Source organism: Ambystoma mexicanum, chromosome 6q (assembly GCF_040938575.1).
Source record: "Ambystoma mexicanum isolate Mex_15411 chromosome 6q, UKY_AmexF1_1, whole genome shotgun sequence".
NCBI classification, from domain to species: domain Eukaryota; kingdom Metazoa; phylum Chordata; class Amphibia; order Caudata; family Ambystomatidae; genus Ambystoma; species Ambystoma mexicanum.
Window position 1 is genome coordinate 827,999,771 of NC_090937.1, and position 27,842 is coordinate 828,027,612.

Here is a 27,842-nt window from a genome sequence, read left to right on the forward strand (position 1 = left end):
CTCCACAAGGTGCAACCGTCCCTTGAAGTTCTATTTTTTCATAGGGCATAGCAGCTGGCTAAGGTTCTCATGTTTATTTTCACAGGGCCTTACTCAGTGCTTAAAGTTTTCAGTTTTTGTTCAAAGTGTGCAGATGCCTACTAATGTTTGCTAGCTCTTTCACCGCATGTCTCCTCACTTATGGTCATGAGGTTCTCCCCCATGGTGAGCATATACCCTAACATTCTCAAGTTTTGTCACGTGGAAAATCTGCCCGCTAGTATCCCACTAATATGTTCAGGCTTTTTCACAGGGCACGCCAGCCCCTAAGGTTCGTAGGGTTTTTCACAGTGTTCTGACACACCTTAATATTTGTGGTTTTTCACTTGATGCAGCTGCCCACTCTGGTTTTGCACCTTATTCAAAATGCTTAGCTGCATGCTAAGGCTCCTACCTGTCCCACAAAATATTTTGTAAATTAAGCTCTTTCATCGACAGCTGTGTTTTTGTGGATCTGGGAGTCTGCATGAGAAGTCAGTCATCTCCCCGATTACCAGTTCTCCTTACCTCCTGCACAACCGCCTTGAGGAGGGAACGGTGGTAAAGCTTCATTTGTTTCCTCATTTTGACCACCACCACTACACGGTCCAGCTCTCCACATCTAATAGAATGTCTGCAATAAACACAGTAGTACCCTCCATGTCACATGAGGTTGCCAAGGGGTTGTTCCCAAAGATGGGTCATGCCTTTGTTGCACCATCCCCAATCTTTTTATCAGTATGGTGCTGGCAAAATTGCCCCTGCACTGGCCACAGGTCCAGGTGCCACTGTTGTAGACTAGCTAGACTGTATTGTGGCAGAGAGTTTGAGTGCTAGGTGCCTGCTGTCATTTTCGTACTGTACCCCAGCCCAGGGATGTGTTACAATATCCCTCTTCACCATTAGTGGAGGAGGTGATGGTGCAGCATTGATACAAGCAGGTTCTGAGGATACATGAACATAGTGCACCTTCCTGCTTCACTGATGCATGCCATTTCTAATTTCCCCTCTTACTCCGCTTCCCACAGCTCTCAACTGAATAAAAGACCTCAGGTTACAGACCCCTCACTGTTGCACCTAGTGGGAAGGCAAAATCGTCCAACATCAAGGTCGCTGTGGTGGTTTAGGACATTTAAGCTCCACACTCAGTGAGGGTTGCTCCTGGTCATGCCGTTCACAATCCACCATGACAGGTGTATAAAGAGGTTATTCTATCACCACCTCGTCCTGCCCCTTCTGCTCCATAGGTAGGTTCACCAACTGCTGGGGCACCTCTGCAGGTCCATCTTCTCCCTTAGCTCCCTCCTGACAGACCTTACCCTCATCCACAGCAACACATTTTCCCTGCTAGGTAGAGACTACATACTCCTACATAGCCCCCACCCAGCCAGTTCCCATGCCAAAAACCTTATCCTGAGTGCTTGCTACAACCACCCCATCTTCCCACATGACAGAAATTCCCTCCTAATCCTAAAATGTACTCTGTGGGAGGACCACATTAGGCCCTGCCTCCCCTTCCTCTTTGGGGGTATCCATTTGAGGCCCTCCCTTCTGTAATGTGTGTGCTTGTTGTCACTGCCAGGATCTCTTCCTATGGTCATGTCTCCTTTTAAACTCTTGAGGTCTCCACTAGTGCCTCACCCTCCCCATCCAACTCAGAGCATTGACAATGCTGTCTGGGTACACATACCCACAAACACACATTTTGTACATCTCTCCTGTCTCGCATGAGTGGGAGCACGAGCCCAATTATTGCCTATATCCACAAACTAAATTGAGCACAGTTTAACATGGCATTTTTGGGCTACTTGTGTTTTGTTTTTTAGAATTTTTTGTGTAAACGTTTTTTTTAAGAGACAGAAGAAGAAAAAAAAACATAAATTGTCCCACTCCAAAAACTAAACAAACATATTTACAAAAAGTCTCATGTGCCACGCCATCACATCAAAGCTTGCAGAATTTTACAATGTGGTCATCGTGGTGTTTATAAAATTGATTTTGTGCACTGGCCATCACTGCCTCATGCATCATTTCTCACCGGTTGAGGATGTTCCAGATAAGTAGGAAACATGTCCCGATCTCCTGTGTGATGTTGTCCCAGAGACTACCTTCTGAAACTGACTCTCCCACTTTCCCTAGAATAGCACCTGGGGTTGGCCTGGCTTTTCGGTGAGTAGATACCAAACTGCTACTCCATGAGCTAGACCTACTCTATGGTGGGGCAAGTCTGAACTTTGGACTATGCATTGCCATTCCCCACTATCCACCTAGGACCACCCTGCTACCGTCTTATCATTTTCATTGTTATGGGGTAGGGTGACTTGAATTTATCTTACACATCTAGGTTTCAGTATTGTAGGTGGTTCAGGAGGGCTGTGTTCCCTGCTTAATGGGTTGCAGAGATCTGCCACTCCCTACGGTCTTTGTCTTTGGTCAAAAGGTAAACTCCATGGATTCAGCCTCTGATGCAAAAATCCTTGTCAGGCATGTTAAGGCAGTCGCAGTTGCAAAGGGAGAGCTATTCTCCTGCCCTCCCTGTGCTTTTATAGGAAAGCCTGGGACTTCTGTGAGCCCTCACTGGTCTTCATACCTCCTCCTGCCCCCTGGAGTACTGGCTCACCTCCTCCTGATCACTGCAGTACTGATTCTCCTCCTGACCCCTATAGTACTGGCTGTGCCGCCAGATCAAGCTCCTCCCCACCTCTGTGCCAGTATCACCACTGTTTCCACCATTACATTATCACCCCCAGCAGCATCGTCACCACCTTCAATCCCAACAACAATGCATTCAGAGGTAACATCTGCTGGAGGCGAAGAAAACATTTTCTGTAATGTCAACATGGAGATACCTTTCTCATACTCCATTGTTAATGTTATATTGATGTTTATTAAAACATAAAATAACCTATTATTTTAATCTAAAACGGTTGACAGAAATGGCTTGCACATGTTTTATTCCTTATGGAACATCTTCAGGGCCTTCACAGAAAAATTATTTTATAATTACACTAAATTGTGTCATGTATTACGTTTTAAATAATCAAAGTTCAAAATTCTCACATATGCAATTGGCTTAGTAAATAAATACAATATGGAAAGAATAATCGTAAACATAACCGTATAAAAACTAACGCAAAATATAAAATGAAAATACAAATTCAAAATAAACCAAGAGAAAAAATAAAATAAAAAGAGAATGTTAGTAACTTACATGTTGGATACTTGTTTAAACATCAGAAAAGTCATATTATAAACAATCTAGCTTAATAGTTGTGGCATTTATATCAGAAATAAATAGGGACTTGAAGCTAAATAGGGTTTAATGCATATTTAAATTGTGGTGCCAATATAAATGACCTTTCTTTACTAATTATTCTATAACGCCTTTAAATAGAAATGAGTTTCAAATTCCAATTGCAAAAAAAGATAACAGAGTTTACAGTAAATTAGTGGTATAATAGATGCTTATTTATGCAAAGAAAAATAGTTTTCATGTATATCTGTCTCAGACAGCAAAACTCTTAATTAGTAGATGAGTATTGGTTGTCACATAATTGTAACATATGTGTTAAGCTAAACACTAGGCTGCTGCTTAGAATCATATAAAAATCCTGATATGTGGAAAAAGAATACATTTGAAAAAAGGAAGACACATTTGTAGAACATTAGCCAGTATTTAGATAGTCACGCAAGAAATAACATCAGAGGTTTGTAAAAGAAAAATCAAAGAGGAGGTTAATGCAAAGGCTGTTCAAAAGACTCCCGATGATAGCTTGAAACTGTAGCACATATGAGTGTTCTCACTCTTAGGCCCTCATTACAACTGAGGTACTAAGTGCACCAACTTTACCACCATGGTGTAAACTACGTTTACACCATGGTGGATGGCGGATTTACCGCCCCATTACAAGGTGAGTGGGGCGGTAAATCCCCATTTCCCATTTTCCCTTCCCCATTCCCATTTTTGCCCCATAGGGCATAATGGAGTGGGGAAGGCGCTAATTACGGCACCGTAAATTACGGTGCCGTAATTAGCACCATGGAACTTAACGCCTGCAAAAAGCAGGCGTTAAGGTGGGAATCAGGCGTTAAGGGTTAACGGTGGCGTTAACCCTTAACGCCTGAGTTGTAATGAGGGCCTTACTCTTGTAAGAGTTCAGTCTTTTAAACAAGTATTATGTTGGACATGTTGACTTTCTTATTCAGTTGGCTCATAGTAGCACTAGTTGAGGTAATTGAGGTAATGAAAATCAATCACATACCATAACAATAAGGAACTTGTTAGCTCGCAAAATACTTGCAATGTAATTTAAAAACAGCAGGCATTTTGAAGCCATGTGGACTTGAAGAAATCATAATGTTCAAGTTTAATTGTATTTGAGACGAGTGTGAGAAAACATGAGCCCAACTGAAATACCTCAGTTAATCCCAAAGTCAATTAATAATGTGTGCAATTGTTATAAGATAAATGTATAATTATATTAGAGATATTATGTTCACATTGAATCAGTGGTACTAGTATGGGTTTATAATTTGTGGACAACTTGAACTCTTTGTTTTGAGAAATAACTTTAATTGACATTTGAAAAGTATGATATGGCTATTTGTATCTGCTTTGAGATTGGAAACTATTTGGAACTCATAAAAGAGTCTATAATACTTAACATAGAAACATGGCCTTTAATCTTGTGCATGTTCAAGATAAATAGGCGTGAATAGTAATGGTGGTGATCAAATCTTGGTTTGCAACTGAAGGTGCTCATCTCCAAAATACTGTTGTAGACAAATAATAAGGACACACCCCAGTAGGGAATGAGACCAGGAGAATGGGTGTGAGGAGAACAAGTTCTATAAAGGTATATGCATGAAGAGGACTCTGCTACCTCGAGAGCGCTCTGACCAACAATACAGAATACAGTACAGTATATGCTTTAGAATCGTCACTTGTGCCAATTCTTTATCGGTACATCAAGTTGCATTGGGATTGGTGGAAAACAAAGTTAAAGTATGGCAGTATATGAGCCGCTCCACGTGATTGGCTGGTGCAGAGCTGTTACTTCGAGAGGCACTTGTCAGCTGGGCTCATCTGGGTGGTGTGAAGGTCATTCTGTCTAAGCTAAGCTACATTCTATCTCCTGACATGCAAAGAATAATACAGACTATAAACCATGTCCTAATATGTGGGGACACCTATACATTGAAGACACATATTTACACATTCCGGCCTCTGGCCTTTGTAGTTATGAAGGGTATGAGGGCCTTGCCCCAGGTGCGTTATCAGTGGGCTTGATCTAAGATTTATTTGCCATGCCGCCCCAGTGCTTGAGTGAGTCATTTGATAGGTGTGGGTTTTAGACAGGATGTATGATGACATGAGACCAGTTATATTGGGGGCACACTAGGGTGGTCAGTGGGGAAGGGTCACACTTCTGATACATGAAAGAAACAATGGAGGGGCAAATGGTTGAACCAGAAATAACTTCCAGGAGGAGGAAGAGCAGGTTTGTGGAGACAAATGGGCCACAATTGAAATTCATCCCCAGTCACACAGAGGGCAATGAGCTCAGATGAAGGAGAAAAGTATACAGTTTCTGTTTTCAACAATTTGCACCAGAGCATCTGCGAGAAAGAAGCCTGGATAGCTCAGACACGGGAGGATGAGGTGGGGACTATCTGTGTGCGCAGTGCTGCAAAAGGGGAGAGGAGGCTACACAGGGCTCGGGATGCGGCCTATTCCAAAAATGGAGTGGAGTTATGCACAAAATGCAGTAGCCCCACTTCCAATGTAACCAGGGAAGGGCAAGGAGGATGTCTCCCCACTATTGCATGAGTATTAAGTCTCTTTCGCGCTGAATGTACAGAGGGGGCAAATCGACCCTTCCTCCCTTACATTCCTCCCTTTTGTTACATCTAAAGTAACCATTTACTTATATTATTATCTCCACTCTCTATGTTTTCCGCCTAGTTCACCGCTTCGTCCCAATCGGTGGTTCCTTTTATAGGCATCCAGGCTCTACATACCCCCCCTTAGACTCTGACCCCACCCGGCATACTCATCAGGAGTGCACATCATGTATATACCCCCATCACCATTCAGGCCCAACCACACCTCCCTATACCATTGCAATTCCAGGAGTTCTTTGATAGTAGTGTGGTACAAGCTGTCCACCCTATCGCTGGTGTTGCAATATACTGCTGTCATACGAAGTTTGGGTTCAGGATTATCTCCTGTCTGCATTTGTGCATCTTTCATTGTCTGCACCTTTACTGGACTGCCCATTGTCACCATCATCATTGCACTACTAGGCATGGATTTTACACAGCATCAAACGCCTACCTGGCACACACAAAAAATAAGAAACATAAATACTATAGTTGGCACAAGTATTTTATGGCGATTCTGAACCAGGAAGGACCCAGTAAAGAATTGTGTTGAATCAATCGCTTGGCTGTATTCCACCTTTTCGTCATCCTTTCCCCGAGGTCATGGACTACAGTTATCATGTGTGAGAGGGTCCTATTGTTGGCATCAACAGAAGGCACAAATGTACAACATGCAATCCCGATTTTTCGGCAAACACCACCGTCCATAGATGTGAGGAGTTCCAGGACGTTGCGGTTTTGCATGGTCATCAACCACAGGGCTCTGAGTTCCACCTTGATGATGTTGAATCCTTCTCCAGTGTCGTTTGTCAACTGGATCAGCTCCCACATGACGATCTGGAGCAATTTGGCGTTTGCTTGTGCTTGGTTACTTGGCACAAGTGATGCAAAAAATGTCTCTGTGGTGTTGAAAAGCGTGTACTGGTCTTGTACTTAGGCCAAAGGTTCTGAGGATTGCTCGGAAATGTTGTTTGATGCTCTCTTTTTGACTCTTCTGTGCAGGATGGCATATGTGGGGGATTCTTTGGTTGTTGACTGGGGTGCAGGAGACTCTCTGGAAGGCACCCTCTCCCCCGGGACATGGCTCTCCGGAATCACCATCAGGGCCGAATGCAGTGTGGCCAGGGCACAGATACCTCTACATGATGCTGGGAGGTGCAGGTATGCTTGTTTGGTGCATACCCAGTAAGTATCCATTAAGACAGCTGTGCCTTTCTTCATGTCGGGGAGGATACGTGTTTTATTGCAGTGTTTGTTTGACCCCATGTGCACTTTCTCTTCGCTGTGGAAACAAAGTACATATTAAACTTCACTTTGAATCTTGATGGGTTTTTCGAGAGCTGTGTCCCATGTCAGTTTAGCGATGTGCTGAGACCAGGCTGGAGTGCATGATTTTTTGACCCATTGACATTTTTTCTCTGATAGTCCTTGCAGTGCTTCCGCCTTGCACATCACTGTTTCTTCTTGCCATAGGTTTTCTACAAACATTGTGCCTTTTATAACGAAAAATGGCTCCTTCACGCAGAGTACTCCTTGAGGCTTGCTGTGACAGGTTTTCTCATTGTGCAGCAGCTGTAACATTACTGTGTGTGCTTGGAAGGTACTTTGAATTCTACAAAGAGTCAGATGAGCAGGACATTGGGCATCCGCTAAAGGTGGTTCTTGAGGTATGACGACCTTGGGCATCCCAGACGCATGGGGTATTAAAGAGCACATGTAGCAACATTCATTAGTTGCCGTTTAGCCATGGCGCTCATATCAGAGTACCATCTGTTGGACTGATCAGAGTGACAGGGGTCTTCTACTTCGTCTAATCCCAGGCCATGATAAGCATCATACTTTTTACGTTCCGCCTCCCTTTTTGCCTTCTGTTCCCCCCTAGATCATTGTGTAACTTTATCAACTTTTGCTACTGTATGGGAAAAATGACCACATTTCATTTTTACGTTCAGTAGTGCTCTGCCAAGGTTGTGGAATAGAATACACTTGTGGGGTCGGGGTTTGGTATATAAAGTTCATGTACTCACCATTTGAGGTACGTTTTTTGGTTGTCTTCATGTGTGCAGGTAGTGGTACTGATACATCAAAAATGTAACTGTCAGCATTATAATCATTCGAAGCATTCTCGTCATAATTCATCTCAGAATAGGTGACCAGTGGGGCTCTAACAGTTTGATTCTTGTACCAAGAGGTAAGATTAAGATATGTGGAGGCATTATGGGCCCAGATTACTTTAAACCCATTCCAAATTAGGTGTTTTCCCTCTTGTACCAGTTTTATCCCATCCCCCCACTCTTTTATACCCTCAAGGATAAATGTTAGGCTCCAGTATAACTCTAGACAAAATAACATCATAGAAAACAGGATTGCCACAAAATACAGCCCGCAATCGTAGCTAAATGCTCTAGTAGCGCTAACATTTCCCCTATTGCTATCTACTTCTGTGGCATTGTCATTGAGGGCCCTCATTTCTGCCATGTTTAAACCTGAAGAGGGCAATACAATGGGTTAAGTACACATACAATCATTAAAATAATTTATTCTTTTCTCTTTATGTGATATTTGAAATTGAAATGAAAGAAGAGGGGAGAGAGAGAAAGTGAGAGAGAGAGAGAGAGAGAGATTTCCTTTCTATATTTTAGAATCTTTACATTTGTAATAATATTTACATGTCTTCCTCTATTACTGATTGTCACTTCTACACTCATTCTATTATTCTGTTAGCATTTTCTCATCATGGTACAGCCGTTTCTTGTTCTTGTGACTGTTCATGTTCAGGAATTGTGCCGCTCTGTGCTTTTCTCACATCAGAGAGGTATATCCAATATTTCAGTCCTTTGACCTTTATTGCACAAGGGGTGCAGTATATTACTTCATAAGGTCCATGAAATCTTGGAGAGTTCCATCTACGCACAAAGCTGCATACATTTACAAACTCCCCAGGCATTAACTGGGAGGTGGGACTATCTTGTGCTGGGTTATTGGTGTCTGTTTCCTCTTCACGCGTGAATGCAAGCACTATCTGCTTTGCTATACTTCCCACTGCCCTTGTGAGTTGTGTCAGATATTCTTTGAACTCATCTCCAGCACTGTGGCTGCTCTATGAGCGTCAGATGCCCATCTCACTGGGGACAATGGTGTTTGAATTTGTCTACCTGTCAACATTTCATGCAGGGACAAATGATGGTCCTTGCTTGGTTGAGTTCTCAACTGAAATAGAGCCTGGGGCAGACAATACACCCATTTTTTCTTTAGGTGGTGGCACAGTTTGGACAGTCAACTTTTAAGGAGGCCATTTGTTTTCTCGACCACTCCATTCACTTGCAGATGGTTAATTGAACATAGTTTGTGTTTTGTTCCTAACAAGAATGTTACTTCTTTGAAAAGGTCATTTACAAAATGGGTCTCATTATCTGACCATATGATGTCACAAATGCCCCACTGTGGAAATACTTCTCTTACCAAAAATTTCACATCTGGGTGTGCACAAGGACCTGCTTCCAACCAGTGAGAAAAAGGACAAACTGCTACTTTCAGATACCTCGCTCCGTTACATCTTTTCCCCATGTCTGCATAATCTATGTTTAGTTCCCCGAAAGGTCCACTCAGTGTCATCCCTGAGTTGTATGTTTGGCAAGTGATACATTCTATTTTTATTTTTGTCAGATGTTCCTGAAGGTTTGGGATAAACCACTCTTCTTGAATGTCTGCGGCTATATGCTGCTTTGAGGTGTGTGCCAGGAAGTAGAGCTGCCGGAATACTAGGTGTAATAGCTCTACAGGCATTACTACTTTTCCTGTCATTTTCTGCCGCCAGAGGAGATCCGTTGGTGATTGCTTGCGCCCTCTTCTGATCCATATTTCTTGCTGCTCATTTGGCGCACGTTTTTTTAGCTCAATTATCTGTGAAATGGTTACTGAGTTATATCCCTCTTCCTTGTTTTCTTGTGTGTTATTTTTGAGTATACATTCGGCTGCTTGTTGTTTGTGAAAATATGCTGCCTGTTTTGCATTTCCTAATGAGATGACATCACTGTTATTGGTATGGGCTTGGCATTTTACCAGAACGATTACTGAGGTCTCTGCTAATACTTCTATTAGGTCATTTAATAACTGTGCATGTACTGGGGACCAGTCTGCCCTTACGGACCCCTTCTCTGCATTCGATATAACCTGGTGTGTACCGTGGTTGTCACGTACAGTGAATCTGAGTAGATTGTCACTGCGCACACTCGTTCTGTGTGTAACGCTTCAAATAGCGGTATCATTTCTACTGCTTGTGCTTGTGCTGAATAATGTGGGGGGAGTCTTTTCTGCACTATGATCTCATATTTTTCTCCTTCCAACCTTACCACTGCTGTGCCAACATGTTTCTCACCTGTCTCTCGGTCAATTGATGCTGACCCGTCCACAAAGTATACTTAACCTTCCCCTAGGGCATTTTTCGCTTGTCTTTGGAATGTCGTCCCCCTTTCCCTCACATGTGGCACAATCATGTTCATGCATGTCTTCTACTGTGCATAGCTCAGTGATGAAAGTGGCTGGGTTTACAGTTTTGCAATGCACCACATGTATATTTGAGCTTGAAATTATAATTTCATATGCTGTAGCCCGTTGCTTCATGAGTGTGGATTTCGATCGCTTGAGTATGACAAACAGTGAATGTTCAACAAATAGTTTCATTGACCACCCCATCACTATGGTGGCGCTTTTTTCAATCGCGAAGGCGATGGCTGCGAGAGCATGTTTGCATGCGAAGTGCCCTTGCATCACAGAATCGAGTGTGCAGCTGTAGTAGGCCAATGGCTTGTCACCCAATGATATTTTTTTGCGTCAATACTGCTGTCATGTGTTTGCCATTACAGTGCGAAAAAAGATTGAATTCCCAATCATATTCAGGGGGTCGCCAGGATGGGTGCTGTTGAAATGAGAACTTTCAATTGGTAAAATGCAGTGATCATCTCTTGTGTCCACCCTTTGTGCTTCCTTGAGTGCCTGAAGTAGGGGGCATGTGTATGCTGCAAAGTCAAGTATCCAGGCTCGGCAATAGTTAAATATGTCAAGAAACTTTTGCATGTCTTTTACAGTTTTGGGCATTTCTGTTGCAAGTATTGCTGCTGCTCTGTCTGGAATTATTAATTTCCCATCTTTAGATATTAACGGTCCCAGAAACAACACTTCGGCCAGACAGTACTGCAACATTCTTTTGTCCACCTTGTATCGTTTCTGTGCCAATAAGTTCAGCAATGTTATCGAGTCTGCTCTGCACTGCTCTTCATTTTCACTACAAATCAGAAGGTCTATGTATTGAATTATTGCGCTATTGACATCAATGTTGGCAAGATCTTCATGCAATATTCTGCGGACTGCCTGGGTGGGGGTAGCCAAACTGCTGCTCATTGCCAAAGCACTGTGCATTTTGATAGTCCTGAACTCAAAGAATGCACTGCCCAGCATCTTCCTCATCCCCCATTGTGCATTGTGCACTGCATCACTGAGTGTAAATCAGGGATGTCAGGGAAGGTTCCCTGCACTGCAGTAAGGGCCCACACCTGGGCCCTTACATTATTGAAAGATGACCCGTCATGGCAGTCACAATTGATTGTTACTCCCGGGAACCCCGCCTTCACCCACACCCATCTGCTTGATCACTCACAGCGGACACTAGCAAGCTTTTAACGTCTCCTTTGGCCAATGGGACCACTGCAATGTTTTTCTCGAAGGCATATATCCATTTACTCACCCCTCCCGACAGCAGAGGCAATGCTTTTAACAAATTATTTTTATTCATCAATGCCCAAGGTACATAATGAGGCCTTCCCGCTCCCTTGTGGATGAGGGTCATCTGTAAGTTTGTCTTCCCCTTTGTCTTGCTTACCTTTACTCCTTTCTTTTTTGTCAGTACCCTGTTCCCTACCCTACTCCTGAGCCTCCCCTGACCTCTTTCCCTCACCGGTTCACCCTCTTCTGACTTGTTTCGCAGCAGTGGTGGTAAGCCTGCTGCGGCCAGCTCTTCCTCATATTCATCTCAATCACTCCAACATTCTTCTATCTCTACTTCTCTGTCGGATGCTACACTGCCTTGTTCGTCACTTGCTTTGTCGCTCCCTTGATCTACACATAATACTTTTTTGGGGTGCTATTAAGGTGGAAGAAGAATTCTCCAGACTTCCACTCATCCTCTGTTAGAATGGAGGGGTTCTTTGATGGGGCCGGCAATGGTGTCTCCCCGCCCCCTGGCAACATTTGGCTCCTATCACACACTGTTCTTAGCCGGGTTAATTCTGCTTGTGTAGTGGTCAGTTGTGCTTCTACATCCCTAATCAGAAGTGCATTGTTTACTGGTGGTGCGCATGTGGGACCGTAAAAACCTCTAGGATCATAAGGCAGTGGGGGTGCTGCCATGGGTGTTGTCAGCGCACTTGGCTGTGGTAAATACGATGAGTCACTATACCCTCCTGCAGGCCTAGTTAGCAGGGGGTACAATGTTTTGGGCTTCCCTCCCTCACGTTCTCCCTCCCTACTGTCGGGCCAGATACCGCCTCAGATGGTGCTTCCTTTTCTGTGCTTTTTGCAGGAGGCACATTCGAAATTCCTCCAGAGATCTAGGACCTCCCTTCTATTTGGAGTTGTTTCCCCTTGTATTTGGCTAAAAAATATGTTGTCACATGATCTAGTACCTTTTTAACAAATGATCCCCCTTCCGGCCACACTTGGGACGACCCCTTCCCCTTAATCTCAGTAAGTCACTGGTCATGATACTTTTTTATCTTTTCACTGTACAGACGGAGGTGTTGACAAATATGCATAAAAGGTGTAATTGCACCTATGATTCTACTTTGCTCACTGCTTGCGTGCGTGTGTGGTGGTAACACTAAACACTAAAATACATTGGCAAGTCTTATGTTGCTGATAAACTTAGCAAAAAACGTATGATATCACAGTTTAAAACATTCCACTTACAAGTTGCCTGATTTGGAACGCTTCATGAAGATCATCAAAACAAATGAACCATAAAACCATTTAACGAATCCACCTAGATGAACTGACGTACTTCATTAATAACATGGAACATAAAACAGATATCTGTAACACCTTTGTTTCTTAGCCATACCCTTCTATGAAAATATTAGATCCTTCCCCCACATTCGTCCTCCACACTCACCTCTCCCTGGGCCCCTTCTGGGCTTACCTCTGAAAAAGTTGTTCTTACAAGAAAAAGAGTTTGCTAATATCTCCTGAGTCTACTCTTTATACAAGACTCATACATATTTCCTTTTTTATTTTCACTTATATCGCTGCACTGGTCAAAACAGTAATATGCGGCGCCGCCTTCCACCCCCTTTTGGAGCTAGGTTCCCGTATTCTCCTCCTTATTCTGTTACCTTATTAAAAAAAAAAAAAGAGAATAAAGTTTTATAAAGCTATATGCATGCAGAGGACTCTGCTGCCTTGAGAGCGCTTTGACCAACAATACAGAATACAGTACATTATATGCTTTAGAATTGTCACTAGTAAAACTATGATTTTCAAACTCTTCTAAATAAATTGATTGTTGAAGTCACTAGTTTATTAAAATAGATAGCCAAACCCTATTCCTACAATCACACATGCTCATCTACTTGTAAGTGATGCATTTGAAACGATTTGCTTGGACCTAGTCACTGGCAAATATCTAGTTTGGTTGTTATTGATCATAGAAACTTCTCTATCCAATATTTTTAATCTCCATTGCATATGTTTTTCTTTAATGCTCAATTCAGATTCATTAGAGAGGCTATGCAAAATGCCAGCGCCTGTGTCTTGACTTAAACATCTATTTGTTCCTGTGGAATGAGTGGCAAAGAGTAGTGGTTACATCAAAATTTAAAACGTATTTGCGTTGTGCATAAATGCGTTTGAATAGGGTATCCAGTGTATGTTGCCATCCCAGATCCCATTGCTCCCAATTGCCCCTTACTTGTTTTCATCCTTACAGCATGAGGTGTTTGGACTCGTCACAGGATTGTGAACCATTTTCTTTTAAAACCTGTGCGTTACTCTTTCCCTTCAAGTTCAATGTTAATAATATGATTACTCCGTACTCACCCTAGGGCTGGGCAAGCCTTACATTGCTCGACTGGAATAGCAGTTCCTACACTTGAAGAACAGGTTTCAATCATCTCAATTCATTCGAGCCACCATACAGATGGATTGTGAGTTGAATTAAGCTTGAATTCGAGTAAAAAGAGCATATATACATATCCAATCCATGTTAAATAAGGCACACAATGTATTTTGTATTTTTGTATTGTATTTGTGTTTTATTCAGCGCCTTAAACCAAAACGCTGTACATAGAATACAGATCAGTACAATACAAATGAAGAATCAATAACATCCAGGAAACAATCACTCAAGGATGTTGGAGCAGATGAGATTTCAGAGAACCACGGAATCGAGAATAAATGGAAACGGAACAGACATAGAGTGGAAAAGCATTCCAATGAAGGGGAGCAAGAAATTCAAAGGTGCGACAACGAGACTGAGCACAAGAGAGACATGGAGCCTGAAGTAGAAATTGAGAAGAGGAGCGGAGATAGTGAGAAGTCATATAAAAAGATTGTAGTGGAGTAAGATAGCTGGGAGCAAAGCCGCATAGACATCTGTAGACAAGACAAAGAAAATTCAATTTAATTTGAGAATAAAAAGTCAGCCAACAAGAGAAGAAGTGATATAATCCCGACACGAGAGAAGACACAAGAGACAAATAGAGGAATTAAATACTGATTTAAGGGGAGCAAGGCGAGAGTTAGGGAGTCCAAACAAGGCAGACGAACAGTAAAAGAGTCGAGAAAAAATTAGAGAAGAAATAAAAAGTTAACAGGCTTGCAAGGTAAGAATTGAATGAGCTTTGCAAGTATTGTAGCGAGGAAAGCGGCAGGAACGGGAGGTCAGTGAAATATGGTAGGAGAAGGCAAGATTTTTGTCAAGGTAAAGACCAAGATTACGTGCTGTAGGTGAGATTCAAAGCTTAGATGGGGGAAAGTATATAAAAGAGGGTGGAAGATGGGGAGGAAGAGTGTTGGCGGGAAAAAAACAGTACTTTGGTCTGCCTGGTATTGAGGGTGAGGTAGTGAGAGGACATCGAAGATTTGATTGCAACCAAACAAGCAGAAATATTGTGATGCATTTCTGGGGCAAAAGAAGAGATAGAAAGAAATAGTTGAGTGTTGTCAGCATAGAAATGTTGAGACAGTACAAAAGAAGAAATGATTGCTGCAAGATAAGATGTATACAGGGAGAATAGAAAAGGGCCCATCACTGATCATTGAGGCACCCCGTCTACCAGCGAGAACGACTCATAGGACTTACCCACTCAAGAGACAGAGACTCAGAGGACTTACCCGTCCTGTTCACCACTCCACACTGTTCATCAATTGTGCAAAAAACTCTGCCCTATTCTCAAATGGCATCTGAATTTGAGTATCACAGACACTCACATTCAGATGTTCCTTTTCACCCCCTTTGCTCAAGTTCACAAAAAGGTGCATTCATGTGCATTTGATAGCACAAGGCAAATTCACAACTGGAATGCTCTTTGAAATGTCCCATTCCCCAGCGCTGATTTGGAATAAGTGTAAGGAGAAGTCAGCTCTGTCATGCATCTTCTTTTAAATGGATCCACAGAGGCATAAACAACTGCGATGTCACCTGCATTTCTATCTCTCAAACAGGGCATATGGTGAAATGTGCTTCCAGGCCCTTGAAGGGGAATGTGCTCTAGACACTACTTTATACAAGGGACTGACCATTGCATCATGTGCGCTTGCCACACAGCCCCCTCCCACTTGAAATGCACAAACACCCATCTAGATAATGTGATCTGCACATTTCCAAAAGGAATGCAAAAGAAAAAAGGTGCGTGTTCTGCATTTGTTTCATGTACACAAATGTGTATATCCATATTGTATCATTACTTAGACACCAGCTATACTGAATTCTGTGATACTAGCCCAGTATACTAGAATTCAGTGTTACCAAACATCTGTATTCTGGTTTGAAAGACCCTACCATTTCGTGCCCGAGTTCCAGATGGCTTGAAACTTTCTTGAGCCGCTTCACCCATCCCTAAAAGTTGCCCTAAATTTGCTGCAGCCTCCTAGCAGTAGAGAGGGTGAGCAGGATGTAAATTCTGTGATGCGGAAGAGTAGGACAAGTATTAATGGAAATGAACATACATAATTAGAGGTTACCCCTATGTCCTCGTCTACCTCCCAGTCCTTACAACATAAGGAATGGCCAAGCATGGGCTTTGGCAACCAGAAAACTACAAACATCCATTTCATACAAAGCCTGTGACAAATTTGTGAGCACGAGTTGTAGCATATCAATGCATATGGTGTCACAAACACTCCCTGGATCTGGAAAAATGGGTCCGGCTGGTAATGAGACATTGCCCTAAGAGGAACTTCCCACTAGGGTGCCCTGATTATGACAGTGACGTATATCTCTGGGATCTCACGCAGAATGCAGTCGCAGACAAAAGTCGAATTAGCACACTACGGGAAAGCAGAATGACTGGGTTAGGAAATTGACATGATTCGCCCATGAACCCTAAATTCGAAGGTGTGGAGCAGCTTGCTTGCCCTGACTAGAAGTAACTGGGTATACCACATGACAATGCCAGCACTGAAGGAATACCTTATGCCACCTGGAGGTGCACAGCCATGACTACCTCAAAGAAAAAGATAAGAACAATCTCTCATAAAGTGTGCAGCCACCTGTGAGCGTACAGATCCAAAGAGAGATGCACCAAGCAAGACCACCAGAATCAACCTTTCCCCCATCAAAACCCCAGGTTTCCTGTGGCAAGTATAAGTAATAATTACTGATGAAAAGTATCATAGGAAAGAGAGCCACAATCAGCATATCCCAATCCCTGAAGGGGTGTGCGAGCGTATCCCACACACTACAGGCGAGACACAATCGAGATGCATAGGGAATCCTTTGGGCAATGGGAAAATATGCTGCTCAAGAAGGATCAAGATATCATCCTGCTCACTGGATCCAGGTCTTGTGTACATGTTGCCCTTGAATATTGCCATTTTGAAGTATAACAAGAAACAAAACCCATCTCATAGAAATTATAAAACGCATGAATGCAAGAGCATGGCAGGGGGAAGAGCAACAGGTGACCGAATCATTGAATTAATGACCCAGGATGCTGACAATGCATATCCCTCACCAAAGGCAAACGTGGTTGTACAATGTTCTTGACCACAGCTCAGCAGTACGTTTCTCAACTATGGCATAACTCAATCCCAGAATTTTGCACAGGGCAGCTACCTGCAGGTAATTACTGAAAGGACATGGCTAATGACAGACTATGTGCCTGTCCAAGCAGACACAGGGATGCCTCTGACAAGAACAGGCTGCACATACAGGATGTACTGCTTATCACCCTTGTCAACAGGGACAACCGCTCAATGTGCAGTCAGTCTATATGCACAAGGTGATGACACCAACCCTCAGCAAACCATTTTTAGAATGTAACACACATATTTGTCGTTGAAAGATATCATACCTGCCCTGGTATGTAATGCGGTTCACCCTGATTTGATCAACACAACGGTGATTTGGTCAGTTCAGCCTGCTATAAAAATGTCTCTCGCCCAAGCGTTATTTCAAGGAAGAGATTCAGGGCCTGATTTTAAAAAGCGTGTTACAATGGCACATTCACAATGAGAAACACTTTGTAAATTAGGCCTCCAGAGGTTAAAGTAATTGAAAATGGTGGTCTCAGTTGAAAGTGGCAAAATGACCTGGAAAACCAATGCAAGGGGCCTCATTACAAGATCCATGGTCTAGAGAAAATGCCAGAAAAAATGACGGTAATATTGGCACCGGCATATTTTCCAGACCGGGGGAAAAAAAAGTTTGGTGGTAGGGGCAGTGAACTACCGACAGGCCTCACCTCCCGGGAGTTCATGCCCCTATCGGCAAATAATTGCCGGAATCACTGGTCACCGGTTCTACCAGTGCCAGTAATTCTGGCACACCCATTCCATGGAGTCCTTCTGGCACTCCCCTTCCATGGAGTCCTGTGGGACTCCATGTAATGGGAACTGATCAGCGTTTCCGCTGCCCCTAATATCGCAGCAATACCGGGATATAGTGTGGCGGAGAATTACCGGCAGGATACTGGCAAAACTGTAATTAAGGCCAAGGTGTCCTTGCCTTTGTAAATAAAACCGTGCATGGTCATGACAGATAATACGATGGGAAATTGTCATTCCAGCACATAGTTTTCGAGTTGCTCATTCGACTGGAAAACAGAAACCACATGAATATTACTGGACAATAACCCAATGATTACAAATGTAATTATCTAGAGTCTGTGGCCCTCATTGACCACCCATAAGGTTCTTTCAACTGGAGGTCGTTGTCTGTACAGTGGGGTACCGAGTACGTACGTGAGCCATCAAGTACAACTCAGAGTAATAAACGCACTATATAATGCTCTGATTCAGTACCGACCACATATCCTGCCACCAAGCTGGCCACACTAACTCTCTGAGTGAGCCTTTGTGGTTCACCAGACCATACTCCAGAAAGTTTGGTACTTTTACGCCCACATCACAAGAGGGCATACGCTGATGGTCCGTCACTGGGGCCTCAGAATGATAAGTCCTGCAGTAACTATAAACTTCCAAACCCTGGACCAATATGTTAACAGAGCTCAGGATAGGCCAATCCCATTTCATTTCTGCTAACACCCCCCAAACGCCCTCCCACCCCCCCCGGAAGTGTCTTGGCATTGTCACCAGACGATGATCCACTGCACGAGAGAACTGATTAGTTTGACAAACTATACCTGTGACCGAACAGCAGTAGGGGTTTGGACACATAACCGCTCCACTTACAAAGCTCCCAGCTGTGGTTCAACCACACCAGCAAGGCACGGGAAGTGCTAGGATCACATGCATTCCCATGTGCAGAACATGTTAAAAGGTAACACCGTTCTCCACAGTGTGAGGATAATGTCTTACCTGGCTCAGATCCTTCAGAGCATCGAGAAAGATTTCTGCTGTATATGCTTACCGGGTCTGCCCCCACGGGAGTTTGCAAGGACACCGTCCCCAGCCAGGTGTGGAGGAGATCTTGCATGGCAATGTACTTAACCAGAGGCAAAGCCTGGCAGAGCCCCTGGGATTTGATACCTCAGCTTCACCACCCAGTTGTGGATTGAGCCCGGCCCGATGAGATTTTCGTGGAGAGAGCTGTTGCTTCGATCCAATGCTTGTCAGTGGTCCTACAACTGAGCAATACATATGACAGGTATAACAACAGGAGGAATGATGGATGCATACTCCTCTTATGGGCACTGAACTGGAAGGGGAGGTGCTAAATAAAAAAAATTTAAAAACACATTCCTTTGACCAGGTGAAACACCTCATTTTGTTTTGTAAGTACTAGGCCGAGGAAAAGTGTGCCTAAAAGGTGGAAACAAAAGGAACACATTTCAAACACATCCGGCTTGGTTCATATCGAATGCCTGTTACATGTGTTCAAAAGAGTTGTGAAACGCATGTTGACGTCTGAAAATGCCACCCAAAACGCTACATAATCCCAATCTTTTAGTCATCAGTCAATAGCAAGACAGGTTTTAAAGCCTGCATATGATTCATTCAGCAAAACACACTTGGATTCAAAAGATAACGGCCCCCATATTAAGCATGAACATGTTGTTTATCTGCGATACTGGGAAGCAAGTGACCGTTTGGAATCTTTCAATTTCTTTTTTTATCCTAAATCTCCAATTTTTTAATGCAAATCACGTAGCAACAATACATCATGCTGAGTTTTACAGAATAATGTTTTTTAAATGAAAATAACGCAAATCAATAGACATCTTACACAAATACAACATGCATCAATAAGTGCGTAAGATCTTTCCATAAGACCTTCTCTGACTGGGCATCTCTGGAGCTGCTCTTGCGGGTTATTGCTGGAGTCAGCAGTCTGCAGGCTTCCTTCCCCTATAAAGAGAATTTGAGGAGCTTAATTATCTGTCAAAGAACAGCGATGCCAGCTGGTCTGCTGTGAAGCGCGCACTGAAGAGACACATTTTCTCCAAACTTAATGGCAGTGGTGTGAACACATCAAGCTGCAGAAACTCTACTGTGTATAACAGAATCTGTTTCTCATTGCAGTCAGAACCTAAGCTGTGTTTATTCTGTGAATGCAGGTGGACATAGAGTGAGGAGGGGTATGAAACTAGAGGCGCAACGGCTTTCCAAATTTATATGTGCATTTGTATGTGTGACTATGTCTGTATGCTCTCAGTGCATGAGTGTGGGACAGTTTATCTGTGCCTGATTGCAGTGGCAGAGGTAGCTTTTGATACCGGAGAGAGCAGGTGGTTCATTAGGGGGCACAATCACCAGCATAAAAAAATTATCCATTGTCAGTTATGATTGGTGAATATTTTTAGCTTAATATCTTTCCAAAATACCTTGAGTGACCAATCATAGGGAAGAGGTATTACTTTGATGATGTTGCACCTGCAATATATGCATACATTACTACAATAAATCCCTTTAATGTCAACATTTTCACTATAAAACACGTTTGTGAAGCTGCACCTGCAATAAATGTCAACAGTGCAACTGTAAATAGTTTGAATGAAGATGCACCATGAAAAAATCCGAATATTGCTTTGATTGAAATTAATTGAATTGATGTTTCATTTATATCGCGCTCATACACTCGTGTTTCAGAGCACGACAAGGCGAAGGAGGGGGACAGGAGAGAACAAAACAACAAATTTACTAGGCCCCGTGATATTGAGGACGTGCAGGTGCATAGGAGAGGGGGAGGGGAAAAGTCCAAGCATGGGGGGAGTGGAAAGGTCAGAGCAAAAAGAGAACAGAATAAAACATAATAAATAAATAATAAAAGCAACAACAATGGTAGTGCAGCCAGCAAGTGGTAAGTACTGAGTTTAAGGCAGCAGACACGGTAGGTCAGATAAGTGCAGGAAGAAATAAAAAGGGAGGGGAATGTATCGGTACCGATACAGACCCCAGTGCAAGGGGTGGCCCGGAGGCAGTGTAGGAGGGTGGCAGGTTGAGCAGCAACCTGGGCCCCGAGGACGGAGGGTGGCCAGGTGCACGTTGCCAAGAGAGAATAGATCAGCAGCAGAGAGGGGTTGAAGGCAGAAGCAAAGAGGAAGGTCTTGAGCTGTTTCCGGAACCAGAGATGGTTCTCCTCAAGTCTAGAGTGGCAGGGAGGCTGTTCCAGAAGGAGGCCCCAGCTGAAGCCAGAGATCTACCCCCAGCTCTTTTCTTTGAAAAATGACTGACCCAGAGGGAGTTAGAGGTATAGGAGTGAAGAGCTCGAGAGGCGAGGAATTTGCGAAGGGATAGCTGAAGATATTTTTCACCCAGGCCCCAGAAAGCCATGCAGACAATGCAGAGGGTTTTGAATTTAATCCTTGCATCCACTAGGAGCCAATGGAGAGATTTCAGAGCTGTAGAGATATGATCCCTGTGGGATACTTTGACCCACTCAGATGCGTCTCACTACATCACCTTGCTGCATTGGTGCAAGAAACAGCACAAAATGGTTGCGCTGACTCCTGCGTGCGCCAAGATCTCAAAACTGCATTTTGTAACAACCAGGAAATGGCTGCACCACCCTGCCACCCACATTTCAGGTGGGGTGGAACAGAGTACTCACTGCAGGAATGTGCCAGTGTGCTCTGCAACATTTAACATGGAGTGAAGTGAAAGAGGCAGCATCATCGTACTGAAAACCAAAAATGCCTCTTTAAAATGTCACTTTCTTAACCTTAAAAAGTGCTGCTTGGTGCTAAATTCATCAATTTCTCATGAACCACTGTGTCTAAAAAGGCCCTGCAATGCCCAGGATCATTCATTCAGTCTCAGAGGAACCAGGCCTCATTTGAATGATAGCTCATGTCAAAAGTATCCTTGGAAAAGCAACCAGGGACTTTGTTTTTCATTTTACACAGGAAACGTGGCTAAAATTTTGCAAGTGTATCTAAAGAATCAGCCGTGAGAGAAAGACTTTAAACAGATGCCTGATACATGTATACATGCTGCAAACAGCTCCAGCACTCAAGGAAGGAACTAGAGCTGTACAAAGTGTATATTTTTTGCAGATGAAAACCAAATTCAAGGAAATAAGTTAAAAGTGCAGGAGTTCAGTAATCCCCCAAATGCCGGATTGAGTTTCTTTCCCCGGTACCCTCAAAATCCTAACCTACAGAACAACCCTCCTTTCTTTTCCCACTTTCCAGAGCCTAGACAGCCCAATCCGGGAGAGGGGAGGCCAAGGGTGGAAGGTTACCCACATTTTCGAAACCCAGGGTACTATGGGAGAAGGGATAGTTACCCTTCCCGTGACTCACCTAGGATGGACCAGAGACCCCTGTACCAGCCAGAACGGGTATCACAACTGGAGGGCCAGGTCCAAAACCTGTCCCAGGATCTGGGTCGCATGTTGAGGGTTCAGCAGAACCCTTAGATGAACATGGTGGCTCAGAACCCCACAAACCAAGGGTCTGGTATTCCAGAACAATGACAGGGAGATTACCCCGACAACTCACCAGTTCCAGAGGAGGAGGCACAGTGGGAAGGGAGGTGTAAACCCTTAGAGGAAGCTTCCTTCCCCACTTGTGAAAAGCCCCTGGAAACCCAGGGACCGGAACCAAAACCTCCTGCCCCCGAAAGTCTGCAACCCAAGGAACAGAGGGCAGGTAGGAGAAATAAATAACCCAAAAAGGCCTATTTTGTGGTGGAGGTTAGTTTCCTACAATTTGAAGGAGAGGGATCCTCAGGGGATTCTGGAAAAAAGTTCTTCTCCTTCAAGGACAGGGGAACTCCTACCAAAGAAAAATGGTCCCAAGAGATCCTAATGAAGACTGGGGGGATGTGGGGACTGAGTCAGAGTCACCCATTATTGAACCCCAGAATGATGATCTAGGAAACCACACTACCCATACCTATTCTGGTGACTGCCTCCAAAAAGGGGTGGGGGCAGCCCAGAATCAGAAAAAGGGGAGCCCAAAACACCCGGAATATCCAACTGCCACATTTTTCTTCAGATCCCCAAGCTCTCACACAGAATCATGCCCAAACTACGTCAGTGTCGGAGTCAAGAATCAGGAAATTGACCAACCAACTGCCCCAAAATGCACATTATCTCTGCTCCGTTGAGGGGAAGAAGGGAAGATTGTATGCCCCGGTCTAAATACAAGGGCAGTGTACAGTGTCAGCACTTGTGGACACTGGATCCCAAGCAACTCTTCCATCAAAAAGGGCCTTTGATCAGCTGAATTCACGAAGGGGGGAGAGATACCAGATCCCTCTCACACCTCTTGATGGACAACTTCAGAACTTAGATGGGAATGAAATTCCAGTCGAGGGGACTGCAGATCTGGAAATTAAAATTGGCTGACACAAGGTGAAACACCCAGTCATAGTCGTGATGCGGAGGGCACACCCTTTCTACTCGGGAATGACATCCTGAGAAGGTTGTCCCCCCTAATAGACTGTGTCAATAAGGTACTCTGGACCCAGACTCACAGGCCAGTCAAATTAAAACAGAGTGTCAACCATGTTAGTCTAAATGGCACATGCCACATGGTTGAACTAAAACCAGATCAAAGTAAGTTTCATCTTCAAAATAATGAAATACCCGATGTTACCATAATTGGTGTGGGACAACAAACTGGTGATGGGAACTTCTCTCCATTTCTGCAAATCAACTTTCCTTCCAGTTTCAAGTGGCATTCCGCACTGAACGGAAATACCCTGGAATTCTATACCAATTCACAATCTAAAAATCCCAATTCTATAGCAAAAATTGATAACCAACCAGCACAAAGTGTAGCTGGCGTTCAGAAGAATGGCGAACACCTCTTCTTTCCAACTCAGTTAAATGACGGGAAGGAGTCTGTCCTCACCCGAGTGGACTTGAATAGCGAAGAAAGCTTCATCAGCTAAGTATTATTCAAGAAACTCCCAAAAGACCAGACCCTACCCGCCGTTGAGTCAGTGTATCAATGGGTATGGGGCCTGGAAATTCCCTGTTCCAAACATCTTCTGCTTAGCAGTTGTATGATCAAAATTTCTAGAGGTGATAAAAGCATAGCACATAATGTTTGGGTTGTGCGAGGTGTTCCTTCTGCCTTTTACAGGGGCAGTCACATCCTCAACCGACTCGAGAGTTATTTGGATCCCAGTTATTGCCAAGCCCAGTCCCAACTGGAGAGTACATTTCAGGGTCCTGGCAATCCTAAAGAAAGCCTTCCGGTCAGCCCTAGTGCTACGGTACAAAATGGAAGTTCAGAAATGGAGGAGAGGGCACTATCCCAGGCCTCACCTGCAGAATCTGCATCCCCAAAGGTGACTTGACAGAAAAAAAATGGATCCACATCAATCAGCTAATGAGTTGCCACCCCAGGCACACTTTGCAGCAAATAGAGGAGTCCATAGAAAACCCAGTGGGGGATACTTCTGAAGCATAGAAATATTTCAATGTTCACTGAATGCATGTATATCCCACTGCTGAAATCCCAATTGGAGGGCAGTAAGTGGAAAAATTGTCATAACCGGTTTGTGTTCTATTTTATAGATTTGCACTGATTATGCCATCATAACCAAGGAGGGCCTCCTCGCGGACCCAGAAGGAGAAACCCAAGGAAAGCCGCAGTGTCGCTCCACACCAGAAAAGAAAACCTGAAAGAAGGCTGGGGGTATCGTTCCACATTCCACCCAGAGGCAGCGAGGAGAGCGTGTCACATCATTCGCTGATTGAAGAAGGACGCATACCTGACTGAACCTGCTTTTCAAGAAAGGAAAAAAAATCCCACTTGCCTGACTCCCCCACGAATGGAAGTCGAAACAAAGTTGGGGGAAATCTGTGGGATATTTTGACCCACTCAGATGCGCCTCACTACATCACCTTACTGCATTGGTGCAAGAAACAGCACAAAATGGTCGCACTGACTCCTGCGTGCCCCACGATCTCGAAACTGTGTTTTGTAACAACCAGAAAATGGCTGCACCGCCATGCCACCCACATTTCAGGTGGGGTGGAACAGAGTACTCACTGCAGGAACGTGCCAGTGTGCTCTGCAACATTTAACATGGAGTGAAGTGAAAGAGGCAGCATCATTGTGCTGAAAACCCAAAATGCCTCTTTAAAATGTCACTTTCTCAACCTTAAAAAGTGCTGCTTGGTGCTAAATTCATCAGTTTCTCATGAACCACTGTGGCTAAAAAGGCCCTGCAATTCCCAGGATCATTCATTGTGTCCCAGAGGAACCTGGCCTCATTTGAATGATGCACTCTATACATCAATACATCAATACATCAATACAACACCATTGGGTAATAAAGACAATAGATCATGTCTTCAAGGATGACACATCATCTGTCTACTACCAAATACAAATGATAAAAGAAATGTTGGAACTAACCTTTGAATGTAACATCTTTACCTTTGATAATTGCTACTACAAACAAACCAAAGGAGTGGCAATGCGCACCAAATATGCCCCCCTTTAGCCAATATTTGTATGGGCTTCTTTGAAGATAAAGTGATTTATCAAGACGAGGCATATCAGAAAGAGCTAATAAAATGGATGAGATTTATTGACAATGTCCTGATCATCTGGGATGGTACCAAACTTGAATTTGAAGAATTCACAAATCGGATCAATAAGAATACATATGGAATACAGTTCACAGGAACCAGTAATGAACACTCAATCAACTTTCTTGATCTTACCGTCTATACAGACAATAAAGAACGTAAAATATTTACCTTCAGGAAACCCACTGAAGACAATTCGACATTACACACCAGCAGCTGATCAACCATCTATAATATACCTTCCGGAAAGTTTATCTGGGCAAGAGGAAATTGTCAAAATACTGAAATATTTGAAAATAAGGCACACTCCTAGAAAGCAGATTTCTAAGAAGAGGATATACAGAGGAATGAGTGAAATGAACTAAAAATAAAAGCAAGCTACTAACACAAGAACAGATGTTGGTACAAAATACAAAATCATGTGAACAACCCACAGTAGGGTTTATTACAAAGTACAGTAGCAATCACAAATTATTGAACAAGATCCTCTTGAAACACTGGCATCTACTGAAGCTAGACGAACACATCAAGAACTATGTGGATCCCAAACCAAGAATAATCTACAGACGGGCAGACACACTGAGGAACAAATTGAGTTCTCGCTATTACCTGACATAGAAACATTCAAACACACAACCTGGTTACATTCCCCCAATGATGGCTTTAGAAAATGTGGAAGCTGCACAATGTGTAAATATGCACATGAGAAAACAAATGTATTTAAGGACGTTCACAATAATGAGGTCAAGATACAACAATCTATTAATTGTAAGACAACATTTGCTGTATATGGTATCATCTGCATATGCAAATTGGTATATATTGGAAGTACTATCAGGGAATTAAGAACCAGGATTCGTGAACATCTGGCAACAATTGGGAGCCAAGACCCAAGGCTCCCTCTATCTTGTCATTGGCAGAAACACCACCAAATGGCCAACAAAGAGGAAATTAGATTCATTGGTCTTCAAAAAATAACAATGGGAAAAAGAGAAGGAAATAAGGAGAAATCATTAAGGCAGGCTGAGGCAAGGATGATCTGTAAACTTAACTCGACTATCCTTGGCTTGAATTCAGATAATGAAATAGTGTCATTTCTATAGTACACATTCTTTCTCTTTTTACCATGATAGGGGCCTTTATTGCTTCTGTGTGCTAATTTCAGTAATATTGCTGTGAGAACTGTATATTATATATATTAGGATCAATATACCATAATATGGCGAGTAAAAAATGTATTAAGAAAAAACTCTATTAATATGCATTTAGAATATCGTAATCACACCTAGAATATCGATGTAATCATCTTAGAGAATCAGGCAGATTGAATGTTATGTCTTAGCCACTTACAAAATAACGGCTAAATACAAGATGGATTGTTTAGACTACATGATAAGGAAACACTAAGAAAGGACTCAGGTCCAGAACGGGGTAGAAATAGTCACTTCATACATACAGATACACTTACTATAACCCAAAACATGGTGTGCCTTTCAAACAAGGCTCGCAAACACTAAGAAAGGACTCTGGTGAGACGGTTACTATGACAACACTCAAGGAACAACATAACAACCAGTTTCAGTGGCGTTCCGCGTCTCTAGGAAACAGGAGTACGCGATCGAAAGCCATTAAAACAGAGCTCAGGTAAGGGACTATCCACAAACTAAGACTTTAAAAGTGCCTGCAGATTAGCACATCGGGTACAACAGTAGTTCAATGATATGAAACAGTGAACCATTACATCGGTTTACGGGACTAACTCAAGAGATTACATGTGATTTATAGAAACCTGCTCAAACATTATTGATCGCTAACTAAATGCGGGAAGTGAAAAGATATACATTTTTATTTAACGGCAACACTAAACATGATATGCTAAAGAATGTAAGTAGAAAAAGTGTGCAAAATGAAATGAGTGAATTTAACATATTACTATGAGTTCTAAATATAACTACAGAATGCAGAGGGCATTAATATATGCTTGACTATATATACACAAGCAGATGTGCTTTAACTAACAGTGTTATCAAATAAAATACGGAACCTAGTGAGATTATAAGTGTGCCAAAATAATTAATACGGTCCTTTGAATGAAAGGGAAACCAGTGTGCTCAAATAATCTATTTAGTTTGGTGTATTAAAAGAATACATTTAATTTTGAAGGGATTTAACCCAACTATTGACAAGAGCCAACTTGACATTACATACGGTAACAAGCCTCCATAAGGGAATTGCAACGGCTAACACAAAAATGGTATTATAAGACACTTCTGTG